Source organism: Callospermophilus lateralis, chromosome 4 (genome assembly GCF_048772815.1).
Source record: "Callospermophilus lateralis isolate mCalLat2 chromosome 4, mCalLat2.hap1, whole genome shotgun sequence".
Classification (NCBI taxonomy): Eukaryota; Metazoa; Chordata; class Mammalia; order Rodentia; family Sciuridae; genus Callospermophilus; species Callospermophilus lateralis.
This window is the reverse complement of record NC_135308.1, coordinates 60,603,401-60,624,229: the sequence shown is the minus strand read 5'-3', so window position 1 is coordinate 60,624,229 and position 20,829 is coordinate 60,603,401. Positions and strand designations below refer to the sequence as shown.

At 39.9% G+C, this 20,829-nt stretch overlaps 1 pseudogene; it reads right to left on the bottom strand.

Annotated features, from left to right (window-relative positions):
• Nucleotides 1-14,906: 14,906 nt before the first annotated feature.
• LOC143396594 (proteasome subunit beta type-2 pseudogene) lies at nt 14,907-15,735 on the bottom strand (annotated as a pseudogene).
• Between the last annotated feature and the right edge of the window lie 5,094 nt (nt 15,736-20,829).

Here is a 20,829-nt window from a genome sequence, read left to right as displayed (position 1 = left end):
CATATTCTGCTCATTTTTCTATTTCATTTTGTTTTCTTGATTCTTTGCCCCAATGCTTCTTATCCACAATTTCAACAGTCCACAATGAGGAATCACACCCCACAATACAGCTTTCTATCCTCTTGCTTGTTCTTCCCCTTTCACCATTGATTTCAAGAACTTAATTTTTTTTTCTACAATTGAAAGCAAATTGTCCCAAAGAAAATTTGTTGAAAACCACAGGAGTTGGCAGGTTTCATCTCTAGTGATATTGGACTATGGGAGGATTTGGACTCTGGCAACAACAGTCACAGCAGTGTGCAGGGTAAAACAAAAGTAAATAAATAAAATTAAAATTAGCTTTGAAAATTTAACTGGGGATGGAGATCCTATGAAAATAGAAGAAAGTAGAAGAAGGGGGTTGAGGGAATGGAGGAGGGCCAGGAAAAGGAAGGAAGGGTGGAATGAAATTGACCAAAATATCAGATGTACATATATGAATATAACACAGTGAATTTCACCTTTAGGTATAACTACCAGTAGAGACAGGGAATGAGGGAGGGAAGAAAGAAGGGAAAGATGAAGTACTGGGGACTAAATTGGAGCACATTATATTCCATATTTTTATAATTATGTCAAAATGAACCCTAATATTACATATAGCTATAATATACTAATACAAAAAATTTAGCCAGAAGTCCACACACTGCTTTTGGCACATACAGATATTTGTGAATGGCATAACCTATTAAATACCAAGTTTTTAATTCTACAAACATAATAACTATTTCTTTTTTTTATTGGTTGTTCATAACATTACAAAGCTCATGACATATCATCTTTCATACATTTGATTCACGTGGGTTATGAACTCCCATTTTTACCCCAAATACAAATTGCAGAATCACATCGGTTACACATTCACGTTTTTACATAATGCCATATTAGTGACTGTTGTATTCTGCTACCTTTCCTATCCCCTACTATCCCCCCTCCCCTCCCCTCCCATCTTCTCTCTCTACCCCATCTGCTGTTATTCGATTCTCTCCCTTGTTGTTTTTTTTCCCCTTTTCCCTCACAACCTCTTATATGTAATTTTGTGTAACAATGAGGGTCTCCTTCCATTTCCATGCAATTTCCCTTCTCTCTCCCTTTTCCTCCCACCACTCATCTCTGTTTAATGTTAATCTTTTCCTCATGCTTTGCCTCCCTGCTCTGTTCTTAGTTGCTTTCCTTATATCAAAGAAGACATTTGGCATTTGTTTTTTAGGGATTGGGTAGCTTCACTTAGCATAATCTGCTCTAATGCCATCCATTTCCCTGCAAATTCCATGATTCTGTCATTTTTTAGTGCTGCATAATACTCCATTGTGTATAAATGCCACATTTTTTTTATCCATTCATCTATTGAGGGGCATCTAGATTGGTTCCACAGTCTAGCTATTGTGAATTGTGCTGCTATGAACATTGATGTGGCAGTATCCCTGTAGTACGCTCTTTTAAGGTCTTCAGGGAATAGTCCAAGAAGGGCGATAGCTGGGTCAAATGGTGGTTCCATTCCCAGCTTTCCCAGGAATCTCCATACTGCTTTCCAAATTGGCCGCACCAATTTGCAGTCCCACCAGCAATGTACAAGTGTACCCTTTTCCCCACATCCTCTCCAGCACTTGTTGTTGTTTGACTTCATAATGGCTGCCGATCTTACTGGAGTGAGATGGTATCTTAGGGTGGTTTTGATTTGCATTTCTCTAACTGCTAGAGATGGCGAGCATTTTTTCATGTACTTGTTGATTGATTGTATGTCCTCCTCTGAGAAGTGTCTGTTCAGGTCCTTGGCCCATTTGTTGATTGGGTTACATAATAACTATTTCAAAGTCACCTAAGTGGTACATCTGTTGTTTCATTTAAGTTTTTACAGGCGTTCCATGTCTGGAACAGAACAACAAAATGGGTTAAGCAGTGTGGATGAAATTTTCTACAAAAAGAAATATTAATCTCTCATAAAAAGAGCAGGTTTTTTTTGATTGATGCTCTAAAAAGAACACAGATTTTAAGTAGTAATTAAAAATCCATAGAAAAAGTAGAAAAGTGAGATGTGCTCTTAGAACTACTAACATTCAAATTAAATATCCAGGTAGGTGCACAGTGCTTGCTGTAGCCCAACAACAGCCTAGGAAGCCAGGGGACCCTGAAAAGACCATCATCGCCTACACCTTCATCCTGTCATTGGCTCTGTGAACTTGATGCCTGGGCCTGTCCCTTTCCTCCAGCCCAGAGGCAACCCATCTTGGATACAGGGAACTGTGGCAGAATCAAGTGCAAACATTTATAATGTTAAGTACTAAGATGCATGCTGAAACTAAGTGCCATGGAGTAAGCCTATAATCCCAATTTGGGAGGCTGAGGCAGGAGGATTGCAAGTTTGAAGCCAATCTCAGCAACTTAGTGAGACCTTGTCTCCAAAAAAAAGTAAAGAAGTGGGATTGGAGGATGTAACTCAGTGCTAGAGTACCCCTGGGTTCAATCCCCAATACCGCAAACAAAACAAAAAAATGTGTGCAGGGCACAAAATGTGTATTCCTGATTGATTTGGAGACCAAGAGGACTTTGATGGGGCTGCTGGGCTGAGATGATCACCGTATCCACCCGGCCACATTCTGGAGGGTGAGCCTCAATAAGTCTTGGTTCTTCCTGGCCTGTCTTTAAGGCAGTGGGTCTCAACCAGGGTGATTTTATCTCCAGGGGACATTTAACAATGTCTGGAGATATTTGGGGTTGTTATGACTAAAGGAAGGAGTACTTTTGGCATCTAGTGAGTAGAGAAGCCTTTTATCCTGCAGTGCATAGGACAGCCCCCTACAACTTTCAGTAGTGCTGAGGTTGAAAAACCCTGCTTAGGACAATAAGACCAGCTTAGGAAAGCACTTTCTAAGCAACTTGCTTCCACAGCAACTTGTTCAAGACCCCAAGCTGGGAAAGTCCACACTGAGATCCGGGATCCCAGTGGGGCTGCTCCCAAGGCCCCTCTGAAGCTAAAACCTAAAAACTCTGAAGCTAAAAAACACTGCTTCCTACCAGTGTCCCTCCTGGTCTCACTCTAATGTCTCTCACATGAAATGGCCACTAGGATACCTCCCAATTAGTTCTATGATGTGATTAAGTGCTTTAAAGCCTATGAAAATGCTTTGTTAACTGGTTAAGTCCTGAACTGACATCAGCAATCATGATGAATACTGAGGCCACAGGTATCCAAATGGTACAGGAGGGGGCAGCCTGAATTTGTGGACTCTGCACTGTGTAGGGGTGTCACCTCAACTCAGCTGGTTGATGGTGGAGGTGGAAAAAAGAAAGACACATTCTACCTCTGTAAGGCAGCAGGAGTGGAATAGTTTTCAAACCTTCCCTAGCCCAGTGGCTGAGCAGGGTTTTGGAAGCAGGCTTCCTGGGTTCACATCCTACCTCTGCCACATACTAGATGAGTGAACTCAGGTAAGGTATACAATCTCTCTGTGTCTCCCTTGCTCCTCTGTAAAATGAAGATCATAGTATCTACCAGTGACTGTTCCTGGCACACAGGTAGTAACAACATCAATGTGAGCTGCTGTTATTAATATCCCATGCTTCCCACAGTGCTTTCTGACTCCATCTTCGACATACCCTCCAAAATTCATTTTGTCAAAATTCACTTTTTGTAGTATAGCTGCAGATTCCCTAAGGGTTAAGGTCAGGACTGTTTTTGTCATGAGGCATCTCCACTGCCTAACGTGTTGTACTCAGAAACTTTGGTTGGATCAATAAATGAAAGGATGGATAAGTCCTCTGTTTCCAAGAATCATACTACTTAGTAGAGGCCTGTTAATAAGTATTTGCAAAGGCATGCTTGCAATTATTAAAATGGGAGCATTTGTTGATTCCACAAGTATTTACTGGTCATCTACTCTGTGATATCTGAATGAGATAGGAAGCCAGTGGAGTGATTTGAGCACAGTAGTGACATGACTTACACTTCAAAGGATCACTTTGTGCCATAAAGTCTATCTAACCCCTGTAAGGGGTTCATGGCATACCAGATACTGTGACATAGCAGATGAAAACTGCATTTGAGTTGAATCCCAGGAAGGTGCAAGAAACCTTACTGTTCGGTGGTGGGGGGCAGGGGATTTCCATGACCCAAGGCAGAAAACAGAGTGAGGGGAGACAGGAGGAAATGCGCTGGAGAGGTCAGCAAAGACAGGTCACAATGAACAGGTGCTGCTCCTAACACATCCCTTACTTTCATGGTCTTGTTGGTTTTTAGTAGCAGGAACTATGTTGAAGAGGGGCAGAAGTTAGTTCCACCAGTATTTCCTTCCACCATTATCTCTTACTTGGTCCACAGACTCTAGTAACACACACATTTTTTTTTTTTTCAAATTCCTGATCACAAGGGAGGGACACTATGACACCAATGCAGCATATTGGTGCTGGGGGAATTTTGATCTTCCTCATACTCTAAACTACACTTCTAGACCCAGGGGCTTGTATATATAGCACCTTCCTCTCAGACATACTTGTCTGGGGTAAGAAAAGGGATAACAAATCTCCTTGGTTTCCCAAAGTCGGGTGATATTATTCTTGGGGGTCTACTCTCTCTACCAGCTTGTCCCATCATTGCTCCATGTATGTGGCATTTCAGGCCTTCATGTAAGTCAATCTTGGGTGGTCTCACACCCTGGCCCCTCAGCCATGCCTGAACATGTCTGAGTTCCCAGTTAGACTCTCTTGCTGGAATCCTCATGATCTGTATAAATATGTCTACATCAAAAACAGGAGTAATGTACATCCACAGAAGTGTTTGTTTATGCAGATGGCATGCCACGTCTCACTGAGCTAAAATTATAGGAATGTGTTTTTAAGTCTGTATGCTAGAGTTTCCATTCAAGTCCACATTCACGGGATTGGGCTGTGGGAAAAAGCATTACTTCTCTATGTTAGTATAAACATGAACAAAAAGATCATTTTTTATGTTATTATAGCTACTCTAGTTTTAGATTAATTGGGGAACAAAGGAATTTTCCATCAAGGTTTTGGCCATTTACTTGGAAGTCCATTGACTGACAATATTTTCTTTATCTCCCTTTTTGGCTCATATTTCTTTTTTTTTTTTAACTAAATTTCAACACAAACAAACATTCAGTGCTTAGGATACAGGACAGGTGATGAGAAAGGAAAGATAAACACAAAGTGGGGGGAGGGGGGCAATTGGACCCATATCTGTCTCCCACTGGAATCCATGTCAGCCCCTTCTCATCTCAGAGCCCCTGGCTCTGTTGCTATGATCTGTAGAAGATGCTACTGCTTTTGCCCCAGACCCACACTTGCACCTGGCCCAGGATTCAGGAAAGCTGAAGGAAGGGATCCTACAGATCTGGAGTATCAGGCTAGTTTGTTTTCCACACCAACAACAGAGACATCAAATCTGCAGAAACCTGCATAAGTTGAAACAGCTCTTGACCTAGTAGGACATTCCAAGAGTAAACACTGCTACTGTTCCACTTAGTCTTCCAAATCTCCTGCAAGTTCCTCCTACGGCCAACCCTAACTAGTAACATGTTAGGAAGGGGGTTATGGGTAGCTTGTTTCAACCCAGCTGAAATTTAACATTGTAAAACTGCCACAAATACCACCATCCCAATGGGTGACAGTGCCATCTTCCAGCACCAAGATTGCAGCTTTCCCTTGACTACCCCCACCTGAGTCCAGCCTTCTTTTTCTGGCTCACCATGCCTGTTCACACCAGCACAGAGGTGGCAGCAAATCTGTAGACTAAGCCTATGTCCAACAGAGAAGTGAGATGCCCAATCAGGGCTTCTCCAGGGGAACCTCACTGCCTTTGAGTAACTCCCTGGGAAGCACCTCTCTTCACATGGGTTCACAGAAGAGAAGCATGTGACCCCCGAACTCTTCCCCATTCTCTCTAATAGAATCTATGGGAGGGAGGGTGATAGTAACAGAGCCTGTTTCACCACTGCTTGGTCACCTCGGGGAAATATATCTGGTTCTGGATATTGGCAACTCCTCACAGTATTAGTAGTTCTTATCCACAGCTTTCAGCCTTCACCTCAATTCCAGGCTAATAAGAAAGGTTCTACTAAGCATCCAGGATTATAGTTCTCCTTTGAAATTTCCTGGACCTTAAAGCTCCTACTCTTAGGAACAACATCAATTAAGGATATTTTAAGGAAAAGGTACTTTTCCACAGAGAAGAAGTATGGAAAAATAGATGAGTTCACTGTAAACCCAGCTATTATTCCAATTTCTGACATCTCAAAAGGAGTGGACATAAATAGAAAAGTTGGACATTCAAGGCAAGTACACTTAACAGGAGATGAAGAAGAGAGTGAAGCACGTTAAAACTCACTGAAATGACTAGAACTCTTTGGGCATTCCAATCGCTGGAAGGCACACTGGAATGTGGGAGAAGAAGAGGGAAAAACTATCATTGAGCCCTATTATGGGCCATATACCATCTGCCTGGAAGGAAAAGAAATTCAGAGAATAAAGCAGCATCTCTAATATCACATTGCTAATTAAGCAGAGCCAGCATTCCAACCCAGGTCTGCACAGCAAAAATAAAATTCTTTCTACTATGTCTTGCTTCTTTCAAAGGGAGATAGATGTAGTAGCAAACATTTCAGAATTATACATCTTCGTCAGTTACTGTTGAATGGATACAGAGTTTCAGGTGGGATGATGAAAAGGTTCTACAGATAGTTGTGATTGAGAATGTACTTAAAGACACTGAACTGTATATTTGAATACAGCTAAAATGGTAAATGTTATGGTAGATACATTTTACCAAAATTTGCTGAGGATCAAATCCAGGATCTAGTGCATGCTAAGCAAGCTTTACCATTGAGCTACACCCCAGCCCAAACACATTTTTAAAATACCCAGTTAAAAAAATTTATATATTGGATGACCCATGAATCTTCCACCCCCCTCACCCTTCCAACATATGTATTGGCCAAGTCAGTTTATTTCTGTTTTCCCTTTAGCTTATGGGGATGAATGGAATCCGTGTGTGGATGGATAAGCTATGGTAGAAAGAAAGGCATGAACATATTACATTATCTTATAAAGGAAACTTGTACCACACACAGAAAAAAATGAGTCCAGTATGAAATCAGTGAGTCATCAATATGCATTTGGGAAAAGAAATGAACACAATTAAAACATCTACCCCTTTTTTCTGATAAGGTTATGGATGAAGAAAAGCAGAAAACTTCCTAATTAGGTGTTTTATAAGAACAACACATGATGTCTTAAGCAAGAGACTCTAGTCACAAGCCAAGGAGATTATGTCTAAGTGTGGGATGTCCACATATTATGGATCTGGAACCCTAAGTAAGAGCAGGCCAGTTTGAAACCTCAATGTATTATAAATCAAAACCAAATATCTAAAGTCAAAAGCTTCTATAAAAGGAGTAAGAATATAAAGAGTAAAATATGGAGACCAGAAAATTACTTATACTATTTGTTATTTTATTTTTTTAGTTGTAGATGGATACAACAGCTTTATTTTGTTTATTTACTTTTATGTGGTGCTGAGGATCAAACCCAGTGCCTCACACATGCTAGACAAATGCTCTACCAACTGAGCTACAATCCCCATCCAAATTACTTATACTTTTAAGCAAGAAAAGACCTAAGTATGATTTAGAATTGTAAAAATTAAACCATTACAAAATGCTTATGAAGTAGAGGAGAAAAAATATTGAGCACCCTAGTATCACATTATTATTTATTTTTGAGCATTATTTTCCAAAGTAAGTCTTGTTTTAACTCCACTTACCTTTTGTCATTACTCTGCTTAGAAACCTTAAGTGACTTCTGTTTTAGTCAGCTTTTTCACGGCTATGACCACAAGACCTAAAAACATTTCATTGTTTTTAATTTGTAGATGGACACAATGACTTTATTTTACTTTTTTTTTTTAATGTGGTGCTGAGAATTGAACTCAATGCCTCATGTGTGCTAGGCAAGCGCTCTACCACTGAGCCACAGCCCTAGCCCAATTTTAAGGAGAAAGTTTATTTGGGGTCTCCCAGTTTCAGAGGTCTCCACTCCTTGGAGCTTGAGGTGAAGCTAAACATCATAGCAGAATAGTGTGGCAGAGAAAACAGCTCAAGATATGATGGTCAGGAAGCAGAGAGAGCTCTGCTCATGAAGGACAAAATATAAACCCCACCGGCATGCCCCCAAGTCACTTTACCTGACTATGGTTACCACCAAGTTAATCCCTATCAGGAGATTAGTGCACTAGTTAGGTTAAACTCTTATAACCCAATCATTTCACCTCTAATCCTTATTACATTGTCTCACATATGAGCTATTAGGGGACACTTAATATCCAAACATAATAGCTTCCCAGTACTTAATAATTTCTTAGCTTGTCATTCAAACATCTTCAAAATCTGATGCCAATATAACCTGTCCATCTTATTTTCCACAATTTTCCTAATGAATTCTTTGCTCTGATAAAAACCTTTTGGTTCACTGTCTATGAAACCTATTCTGATCTTTGCCATACTTGTCCACACCTTTTCAGAACATCTTCTTCTTTTCTTCTTTCCAATTTAAAACTGTCTTCTAAGATCCAGTTGAAATCTTCTTTCCTTGGGCCTTTCCCCAGCCAGCCCAGCTGACAGTGAGTCATTCTTCAGAAAGCCTTTAATAAATATTGTCCTTATAATTCACTGGACAATTAAACATTGACTGCTTTATAGTTTTATTGTTGTCTTTACCATTTATGTCAATCTATTGATTGATTGATTGATTAAGACAGGGTCTCACTACATTGCCTGGGCTGGCCTTGAATTCCCTGGTTCAAGTGACCCTCTTGCCTCAACCTCCCAAATAGCTGTGACAACATGCATGTGCCACTACACTCAGCTATGTAAATCTTTTTGTTTGCTTGCTTGTTTCTTTTTGACTTTGCAGTGCTAGGAATCAAACTCCAGGTATGTAAATCTTTATTGATACATTGTGTGTGTGTGTGTGTGTGTGTGTGTGTGTGTGTGTGTTTATTATCTCCTCAGTTAGATTATAAATTAAGGAGAGGAATTACAGGTGCTCCTCAACTTACAATGGGGCTAAGTCCTAATAAGTTCAACTTGTATTGAAAAAACGGAAAATGTAGTGAGTATATCTAACCTACTAAACATCCTAGCTTAGCAGCACAGTGCACGGTAGGAAATCAGTTGTTAGTACTCACAATTGTGTGGCTGATGGAGTTGCAATTTGCTGCCCTGCCCAGAATCTCAACAGAGTATCTGTAATACCATATGCTGCTAGCCTAGGAAGAGATCGAATTCAAAATTCAAAGTAGTTTCTCCTGTATGCATATTGCTTTCACACCATCATAAAGTTGAAAAACCAAAGTTGAACCATCGTAAGTCGGGAATATATATATACACACACACACACACACAGAGTCAAGTAAGTAGCAAATTCCTGCTGGTGTGCCACTAGGTATGAGGTTCTAGACTAGGTGTAATCTGTCAGAGAAGAGACCATGCAACTAATATTTCTGCCCCTCTGTACACCCCTCCACATCCCTACTTTACTCAAAGAAAGGAAAAATTGCTAACTCATTATGAAATGTTTTAGAAGCTGTCATTTCTATCTTAAAAGTTAGTAGCATCATGGCAAGACCCCTCAACTTCAAACCTTCTGCCTCCTGCATCTGAGGTAATTAGCAGAATAGGTCAAGATCAGTGTCTGTGGGTCTGTGGGCTGTCAAGCCTGGCCAAGTCTCTAAACTTGCTTCTCTCTCCTTACAATGGGGCAGGTCAGATGGCTTGAGGCTACTTGTAGCTAGGGTCACCTTGGATTCAATGGGGCAGAGGACAAAAAGGCCAATTTTGTCTTCCTAGCCTAAGTCACATTCTTTAACCCCCACCTCCACCAAAGCAGCCTGCATGGAAGATTGCTGTCTATTTTTCATTTTCTCTCTCACTTTCTCTCTCTCTCTCTCTCTCTCTCTCTCTCTCTCTCTCTCACTCACTTTTTTTTTTAACCCAGGGGCACTTAACCAATGAGCCATATATGATTTTTTATTTTGAGACAAGGTCTTGCTAAATTGTTGAGGGTCCAAGTTGCTGAGGCTGGCCTAGAATTTTCAATCCTTCTCTAAGCCTCCAGAGCTGCTAGAATTACAGGTGTGGGCCACCATACCCAACAGGTTAACATCTATTAATGAAGTCCTTTGATTCCCATCTGACTATTATTTCCTGCATATAAGCCTCATGGAACTGTAGGAAGTCCTGAGCTCCTATCTATAATATAACCTAACACGAGCAACATCTCACTTCTAACTTCTAATACTGCCTTCCTTTGTTTAATTACTGTAATAGTCTTTAGAAAGTCTTCATATAACTTTTATAGAATCATAAATTTATGACTGAAATCATCTCTATATTCAAAATCAATTTTAAATTTTTAGTTAAAAAATAGCATTTAATTAAGTTGAAAATGTCCTTAGAATCTCTTTATTTCATATCTGTGATTCTCCATTCTCAGCATTATTTAAAAAAAACAAAAAGTTACGCTAGAAAAGAAGGTAAACTGATCAATGTTAATTTGGTACAGAATAAAATTTTAGAGACACAGAAAGTGTCACATTCTCTTTTGGGGAAAGGAAGCTTTCCGGGCTTAGATGACTTCTCATAAGCAAGAGCAAGCAGCAGGAAGGCAGCTCTGAAGCAAAGAGCTTTTTGCTCTTAACTTCCTGCTGTTTTTGTTATTGTGAGATTTTCAACCCATGCCCATGGAATTTCTGTATTATTATCAGCAAAGCTCTATTTCAGTATTTTAAAATTTTGTACAAAGCTTGGAGTGATGGTGCACACCTGTAATCTCAGAGTCTCAGAAGGCTGATGCAGGAAGATTTCGAGTTCAAGGGCAGTCTCAGCAACTTAAAGAGGCTCTAAGCAACTTAGTGATATTCTGTCTCAAAATAAATAATAAAAAGGGCTGGGGATGTGACTCAGTGGTTAAGTACCCCTGGGTTCAATCCCTGGTACCAAGAAAAAAAAAACTTATACAAATTACCAAGACATCCTAAACTTTGCTCAGGTGAAATTGGACATTGCTTTAAGGGCACTGTAATGGAAGGAGGCTTACAGAGTAGCTAGAGCTGATGAGGCTGGCAGTGAACATCAGAGTCCAGAGCACGGAATGGAATGTTTTGCACCAGAAGTCACTAAACAGACAGGACCTGTTCTGAAAAGGCGAAAGGTGAAGGGAAGCCTCAGAGCTTATCTTTAAGGAGATGGCAGTCACATGCCATGAGAATCAGCTATGACACAGTTTGAGAAGAGAGGCCCCAAATCCTCAGAAAGTCTCAGAAAAGAGCAGAGGGACTGTGGGAATTGAGAAGTTTCCAGAAGCAGCAAGAAGGAAAGCATGTGCCTTCTGAATTGCTTCGGCTATCCCCATCCTCTTGACCATCTTGCCAGCCAAACACACTCTGGATGCTGCTGCCTGGATGATGTAATAATGATTGCAGTGTTTTTCTTAAGCAAAATCTGAGTCCCACATTCCAGAATGGAATGTTTGCTTAAGTGAGGAAGAATAAACACTCCCAGAGGCAATCTTTGAGGTTTGAATTATGATATTTTCTTACTTACTTACTTTATTGCTTTAATCAAACTCTCTACAATGAAAGGTACTACTTTTATAATTTTAAAAAGCACTAATTGTTTTAATTGCTCAAAGATTTATCTAAACATTGTATTTTTTCCTTCTTATTGCTGCTAGGATTGAACCCAGGGCATGTGCTCCACCATTGAGCTACACCTCCAGCCCCTAAAAATTGTATTTGAAGCTGTGGGAAGGGAAAGCACATCCTGGTGAAGCATCGATCTGCAGAGCTAAAGAAGAGGGAATCTATTGTCTATAAGTGCTTCAAACTGGAAAGACTTCTGTTAGAGGAGCCAGTGGCCCAAGGATGTTACTGAGAAAATGATTACTTTCTCCTCTCTGTTTTACCTTCTTTGGTTTCCCCTTTGTCCTAAACTCATTTCCCACATAGTGGGGAAAAAAATTGCTGCTGGAGTTCTAGCTTTTCCATCTGTTCACCACACCAGCTAGGAGAGTGCTGATAGAAAGAGAATGCAAGCTGTCTCATTCTGTTTTGTGCATCTATAATACCACAGATCAGATAATTTATAAAGAACAGAAGTTTATTTTCTTGCAGTCCTGGAGAGTGGGAAGTACAATATCAAGATGCAGGCAAGTATGGTTGTGAGAGGTGGTGGCAGGTTGGTCATCTGGTGCCGCTACCAGCATGGCCAAATGAAGAAGTTCCAGTAAGGAGCGATAGAAAAATAAAGACTCACATACACAGGTTGTTGAAGTTAACAGCTGGGATTGGGTGGAGCACTGCTCCCTGATGGAGAAGCAGATCTAAAGAATTATGCTAGCAATCTTTATTATATATGCCTGATTAATAAAACTAAAGACTATGCAAGCATTATTCTTTGTATTCATGAAAATTAGAGTTAACAACATTATGCAAGCTTATTCCTCAGTTACATACTACAGTTACAATTGTGCAATGTTAGAAGCTTTGAATAGCTCTCAAGAAAGTCCATTATTTAAAGTTACTGTTGTGCGGGCAGGTTCAGCAGCAGCAGAGCTAGTGAAATATTGTGGTTATCTAGAAAAAGAGTACCTTTACTTCCAGGAGCTGTGTGCCTGAGATCAAGGTTGAGGCTGATAAGACTCTAGCACTAATGCACTCATAGAGGGCATTACCATAGCAACTAGGCATCCTGCACCTTTGCCCAGAAACTTTCCCTGGTACCAAGCATGCCACTGCCATGAAGTCATCAGGGACCCTAATTTCAGACACTGCTCTCCCATTCACTGTCATCGCTCTACGCAGTCTGGAAAGGGCTGCATGCTCTAGAGTAGAGGCAGGCTGCATCCTCACATGGCAGAAGACAGAAGGGAACAAGATAACAAGCTAGAGCTGCATGAAGACTTGCATTAACTCCCCATTAACAAAGAAGACCTCTCATGGCGTATTTCCCCCTAGAGGGCCCACCTCTAAGTGTTTTGTTTGTTTGTTTGGAAAGAACTGGGGATTCAACCCAGGAACACTTTATCACTGAACTACATCCCCAGCACCCCCACCTTTCTTTCTGAGACAGAGTCTCATTAAGTTGCTTAGAGCCACATAAGTTGCTGAGGCTGACCTTGAATTTACAATCCTCCTGCCTCAGGCTCCTGAGTTGTTGAAATTACAAGTGTGCATCACCATGCCCAGCATTCACCTATAAGTACTATCATATTGATAACACTTGAATTTTGAAGGGGACACATTCAAACAAGCAGCATGTGTAATTTTAAATTTTCTAGTAATCCCATTTTTTAAAATGAATAAGAGGGTATAAATATTTTGTTTAACCCAATATACACAAAGTATTATCTTAACATGTATTTAATATAAAATTGGTAGATATTTTATATTGTTTTTTCTTTTGTAGTAAATCTTCAAAACCCAATATGTATTTATAGACCATCTCAATTCATAGAATACATGTTTCAAGTGTTCAATAACCTAATGTGGCCAATGGCTACCACTCTACCAGCACAAGTCTTGAAGAGGGAACATCCTTCTGTCCCAGCATTCGTAGCCACATTTGACATTCTCATATTGAACTGAATTAGTCTCTATACCTAATGGGCTATATGCCAATGACTCTATACCAACATCAGACAGCTATGAATATAGCTGGGAGAATGGATTGTGCTGATTGGCTGAAGTTTGGCATGACTGAACTCTTCAGAATAATGCTCTTCTCCTGGAAGATGTCCATGTGCTAATTACTGGAACCCACGGATATATTCAGTTTAGTGGCAAAGGAAATTTGCAGATGGAATTAAGTTTGCTAATCATCTGGTCCCAAGTTGAGATTATCCTGGTGAGCCCATGGTGATCACAAACATTCTTTTACGTGGAAGAGGAAGGCAGAAGAGAGAGAACGAGAGAGAGAGAGAGAGAGAGAGAGTAATGTGAACTGACCAGGCTCTATGCTACTAGTTTCAGAGCTGGAGAAATGGAATCAGAAGCCAAGGGACACAGGCAACTTCCTAGCAGCTGGAAAAGGCAAGGAAAGGGGGCTGGGGATGGGGCTCAAGTGGTAGCGTGCTCGCCTGGCATGCGTGCAGCCTGGGTTCGATCCTCAGCACCACATACAAAGATGTTGTGTCCGACGAAAACTAAAAAATAAATATTAAAAAAATTCTCTCTCTCTCTCTCTCTCTCTCTCTCTCTCTCTCTCTCTCCCTCTCTCTTTAAAAAAAAAAAAAAGGCAAGGAAAGGTATTCTCCCTTGGAGTCTCCAGAAGGATCTCAGCCCTGCTGGCACCTTGACTATAGACCAGTGAAACTAGTGTTGGACTTCTAACCTCCAGAACTAAATAAATGTATATTCTTTTAAAACACTAAATGTTTAGCAATTTCTCACAGCTGTGTTGGGAAACAAAGTCTGTGATCTATTTCTGAAGTGCATGGACTTCATGGATAAAGAATGGAAACTCAAATTCTTAATGAAAAGAACTAAATATTTTCATAAGGAAAAGAAGTTTGGGTTCCAAAAGATTGGTTTTGAGTATCAAAATAAAGCCATGAAGGAATCATGACAGCACAAATGCTGTCAATGGGACTCCAAAGAGAATAAAGAGGGGGCTGGGGTTGTGGCTCAGCGGTAGAACTCTCGCCTAGCATGCTCAAGGCCCTGGGTTTGATCCTCAGCACCACATAAAAATAAATAAACAAAATTAAGGTATATAAAAAAAGAGAGAGAGAGAATAAAGAATTGGAATCCTCCAATCCTTGGGAAACCAGATAGTGATTTCTTTTTTTTTTTTTTTTTAATTTACCCATATTTAATTTTATTCAGAATTAACCATCTTTCACGAGTACACATCCAAAGAGTAGAAAAAAATTAAAGATTCCTGTCAAAAACAGTTTCCTGGCAAGTGAAGGAGGGTATGATGTTAGAGTTCACGTTTAGGGAAGGAAATGTTATCCAGGTCATGGATGCCATTTTTATCAATGATTCGAACACTGAAGGTTGGCAGATTCAAGATGAAGCGCTTCTGGAGCTCCTCCAGACATTTTCTAAGAAGCTCCACTGCCCTCTCACGTGAGATAGTTGGTGTATAGTATCGGTCCAGGATACTGAGAGTCAGGAAGTCACCATAACCATGGGCTGCAAAAGGGGCCTTTGCCAAGGCAGCCAGGTAGTCCATGTAGTAGAGTGCTGGCCCCTCATGTTCATCATAGCCAGCCAGGAGGAGGTTCACATGATATGGGGTCCGACTCCGAAGACAGTCAGCCAGGTTTCGGCGTGTGAAATTAGCTGCTGCTGTCGGAGACAACTCATATCCATTTCGCATCTTATAAAGTTGTACATTTTTCTGAATATATTCTGCAAACTGTACAGTGTCTCCAGCCTCTCCAACACACAGGAGTAAGATTTTTTCACTCATCTTAAACATCTTGTCATGATCGTCCTTCATCTGGACAATATTGCTAGCGGCCACCCGGTCGGAGGCGACAAGAACATAGTCGGGGCCCTGGATACCAATGAGGTACTCCATGGTGGCGGAGGGCTGGGGGCTGCAGGTTGGACAGGACTCGGGACTTGCCGGTTTCCCAGCCTCACTGGTGAGACAGCACTGCCCAGCGAACCTCCGCGCGACCCAGATAGTGATTTCTTAAACCAGGGGAAGAGAGTTGGAGAGTAAGATGCTGATATCACCTAAAGGTGTCCTTGCACTCTGTAGCTCCTTTATGCTCAACACCTGCAGAATGAGCAATGATAGAGTCCCATATTTATTTAAGAGGGTCTGGGAGTAGAGCAGTCTCTTCCCCCACTTTCTACCAGAACCCTAGGAGGCAATTAGGCAGAGAAAGCCTGAGGTAACCCTCCCACTTTCTCCAGCACCTGTGGTCATGACAATGAGGGTTTAGAGCGTATGAACCCAAAACTGGACACCATGATAAGACCATGGTAAGAACATTCATAGGTATTGACTCTAACATCTTAGTGAATGCCAGGAGCACAAAGTAAGGTGGAAAATAATGTATCTCAGCAGAGTGGTCTGTGTGGACTTGGCACAAAGAATAGAGCTCACTATCCCATCAACCTTATGGCAATATCTTAAAACTCCAGAATTTAGAATCATCTCTATAGAACTGGAGAAATAAAGGAAATTTGCAAAAAGTCTGTGTATGGGCTCAGGTTGTAGCTCAGTGGTAGAGTGTTTGCCTAGCATGTGTGAGGCACTAGATTATAATCTCAGCACCCATAAAAATAATAAAATAAATAAAGGCCCATCAACGACTGACTGTGTGTGTGTGTGTGTGTGTATGTGTGTGCGTGTGTGTGTACAGAAAAAAATTCAAGTCATCAGTTAAGTGAAGAAAGAAAATTGCAGGAATATTATATGGGGCACAGTCTCACAAGACTGTTTAATTATATGGAAAGAGAGAAGTAAATGTATATACAATATGCAAATGTAAATATACATAAGAAATTTTGGAAAAACCTACTCCAAATTGCTCACTGTGGTAGAAAAGGATATTGGAGTCAGGCAGTGGTAATTAAAGGTGGTTTCAGAATTACCCAGAAGGTGAGAAAATTTGTAATGCGGGAATATTTTTATGTATCACTTAAATAATTAAAGATTAACTTTTTTAAATACCTAGAACTGGGCATGATAGCACATGCCTGTCAGCCCCATGACTCAGGAGGCTGAGACAGGAGGATCATAAGTTCAAAGCCAGCCTCAGCGAATTAGTGAGATCCTAAGGAACTTAGCAAGACCATGTCTCAAAAAACACAAAGGGCTGGTGAGATGGCTCAATGGTTAAGCAGCCCTCAGTTCAATCCCCAATACCAATAAATAAAAATAATAAATATTTAGAGCTCTTATTCTAACACAATCTTACATAGGCTAATAAAATCAGAAAGCACTGAAGAAGTAGGTCACTGGAGGTGTGCCCTTGGGGATTATATTTTGTCCCTTGCTCTTCCCCTTTTCTCTGCTGCCCAGCTGCCATGAGCTGAGCAGTTTTCCTCCTCTATGGACCTCCACCATGATGTCCTTGCCTCACCTTTGGCCCAGAGCAATGGAGTTGACAACTATAGACTGAGAACTCTGAAACTGTGAGCCAGAATAAATTTTTATTCCTCTAAATTGTTCTCATCAGGTATTTTGACAGTACTGAAAAAGGACCTCTATGGATTCAAGCAGGCATATGGAATTTAGAACCTTGTCTACACATTCTCTGGTTCTTTCACTTTTATTAGTCAGTTTTGTGTTACTATAATAAAATACCTGAGGCAACTAACTTACAAAGAGAAAACTCTTATGAGTTAGTCAGCATTGCATCACCATGATCAAGATACATGAGAAAGGTATTTTACCAAAATTCCAATGACATTCTTCATAGAACTAGAAAAAGCAATCATGAAACTCATTTGGAAAATTAAGATAGCCAGAATATCCAAAGTAATTCTTAGCAAGAAAAGCAAAGCAGGAGACATCACAATACTAGACCTTAAGTTGTATTACAGATCCATAGTAATAAAAATGGCATGGTATTGGCACCAAAACAGATAAGTAGACCAATGGCACAGAATAGAAGACACAGAGACAAACCCACATAAATATAGTTATCTCACACTAGACAAGTCACCAAAAATATATATTGGAGAAAAGATAGCCTCTTCAACGAATGGTGCTGGGAAACCTGGAAATCCGTATGTAGCAAAATGAAATTAAACACTTATCTCTCACCTTGCACAAAAACTCAAAGTGGGTCAAAAACTTAGGCACTAGACCAGAGACCCTATACCTAATAGAAAAAAAAAACAAAAAACGCAGGCCCAAATCTCCACCATGTTGGCATAGGAACTCACTTTTTTAACAAGACTCCTAAAACACAAGAAGTAAAATCAAGAATCAATAAATGGGATGGAATCAAATTAAAAAGCTTCTTCATAGCAAAGGAAATAATCAATAATGTGAAGAGAGAGCCTACTGAATGGGATAAAATCTTTACCACATGCATCTCATATACAGCATTAATCTTCAGGATATATCAAGAACTCACAAAACTTAACACCAAAAAAAAAAAAAAAAAAAAAAAACAAGTAACCCAATCAATAAATGGGCTAAGGAACCAAACAGACATTTCACAGAAGAAGAAATACAATTGATCAACAAATATATGAAAAAAATGTTCAACATCTCTAGTAATTAGAGAAATGCAAATTAAAACTACACTGAGATTCCATCTCACACCAGTCAGAATGGCAATTATCAAAAATACAAGCAACAATAAATGTTGGCAAAGATGTGGGGGAAAAGGTACACTCATACACTGTTGGTGGGATTGCAAATTGGTGCAACCACTCTGGAAAGCAGTATGGAGATTCCTCAGAAAACTTGGAACAGAGCCACTATTTGACCCAGCTATCCTACTCCTGAGTTAAATTAGGACTTAAAAACAGCATACTACAGAGATGCAGCCAGATCAATGTTTATAGCAGTTCAATTCACAATAGCTAAATATGGAACCAACATAGACAGAATCAACAGATGAATGAATAAAGAAATTGTGTTGTATATACACAATAGGATATTACTCAGCCTTAAAGAAGAATGAAATTATGGCATTTGCTGGTAAATGGATGGCATTGGAGAATATCATGCTAAGTGAAATAAGCTAATCCCAAAGAACCAAAGGCCAAATGTTTTCTCTACTTTGTGGAAGCTAATTCACAATAAGGTTGGGGGGGCTAAGGTAGATTAGAAATACTTTGGATTATACAGAGGGAAGTGAAGGGAGGGGAGCATGTATGATGAGATGAAAGATACTAAAATGAATCGAATATTATTACCCTATGTGCATATATGATTACACAATTGGTGTAACTCTACATCATGGACAACCAGAAGAATGAGAAATTATACTCCGTCTATGTATATGTCAAAATACGTTCTACTCTCATGTATAACTAATTAGAACGAATTTTTAAAATCTGGTTTCCATGAACAGATCTCTGGAAGTAGATGAATTGCTATAATTTTATGCAAATTTTGGGATTATGTGGATGTTTGTTTTTGTTTATGCAGACAGTCTACCATTTTTAAATTTGAACATTTTCAAATGTTCAAAAATTGCATTCTCGGGTCCAGCTCATTGAGTTAAACTTCAGGCCACCAGAAAAATCCTTCATTAGAGGTCAGGACTGTTTTGTCCTTGCTTTTAACATGTAGACTTTTTAGAAAAGATTGGACTACAGTTATACAATACACTACAGTCCCTGAAGCACCATATCCAGGTCTGTGTGTACTCTCCAGGGTGTGATGGTAAGGGATGCAGAAAACTCAAGAGGCCATTTGGTCCAAATTCCTAATTTTACATGCAAAAGTAAGAAGGCCTAGGTATGAAGTAGCTGCTTGAAGTGACACTAGTAACAGTAGAGGGAGCATAGAGGGAGAGTCAGTGGTCGAAATGCTTATGGAGGGGCCCCTTCTGGCCACCTCAGTGAAATCTCAGGTGAACCATAATTTCTATCTTTATCACTGAAAACTCCCTAATGTATTTTAAGTGCTTTCCTTGCCTAAATCCTGCAAAATGGATCTTTTCTTCTAATGGAGGATCTTTGGGGGACATAGAGTCATTATTCTAAATATTTCTTTATTGTCACTCTAACGTAAGGAAATAATATGGGAAAGGGCTTTTACATAGAAGTTTATCCAGTGACCAGATAATATGAAAAATAAGAAACCACCTAAATCTCCAGTACTTGGGGACAGATTATGGAAATAATGTAGGTTTACTCAAGTATTATCTTGAAGAATAATATTTTCAGGCAAAGATTGAGAGGGTTATGGAAAGACAGCAAGCATCCTTGTCTATAACCTGCTTCGGCTAAATTTCCTGTTTTGTCTTGTTTTTCCATATTAAAAACTAGAAAGCTCTGGAATCCAGAGATTTGTTTACCATCCAACTATGTATGTATTAAACTATTTTTTAATTAGTTACAAAATGAAATGTGTGTGTGTGTGTTGGTAAGAGAACACAGTTAATTTATCACAGTTCTTAGCACCTTTGCTAACCAAAGCAGATGATAATAATTATTATATTAATAACTAATTCTTATGTATTTATTTTAATATTGAATGCTGACTGTATGGGGGAGGCTTTACTATGTGGTTGGCATTATCTCATTTTATCTTATTCATCTTATTTATTTATCACGCTGGGGATGAAACACAGGGTCTTGGGCATGCCAGGCAAGTCTCTACCACTGAGCTACACCTCCATGCTTGTTTTAGTTTTTTCATCACTGTGACCAAAAGACCTCACAAGAAAAATTAGAGGAGGAAAAGTTTATTTAGCTCATGGTTTCAAAGGTCTCTGTCTATAGATGTCTGACTCCATAGCTCTGGGTCCCATGTGGGGCAGAATATAATGGTAGGAAAGTATGGTGACGGAAAAGAGCTCAGGATATGACAACAGGAACCAGAGAGAGCTCTGCTCATCCGAGACAAATATGAACCCCAAAGGCATGCCTCCAGTGACCCACCTCCTCCAGCCACTCCCTAACTGCCTGCAGTTACCACCCAGTAATCCATTCAAGTAGACTAATGTGCTATCAAGTTAAAGGTCATTTTACCTCTAGAATTTCTTGCATTGTCATACCCAAGCTTTTAGGCAACACCTCATATCTAAACCATAACAAGGTCTTCATTCTCATTTTATGCATTCTATAGT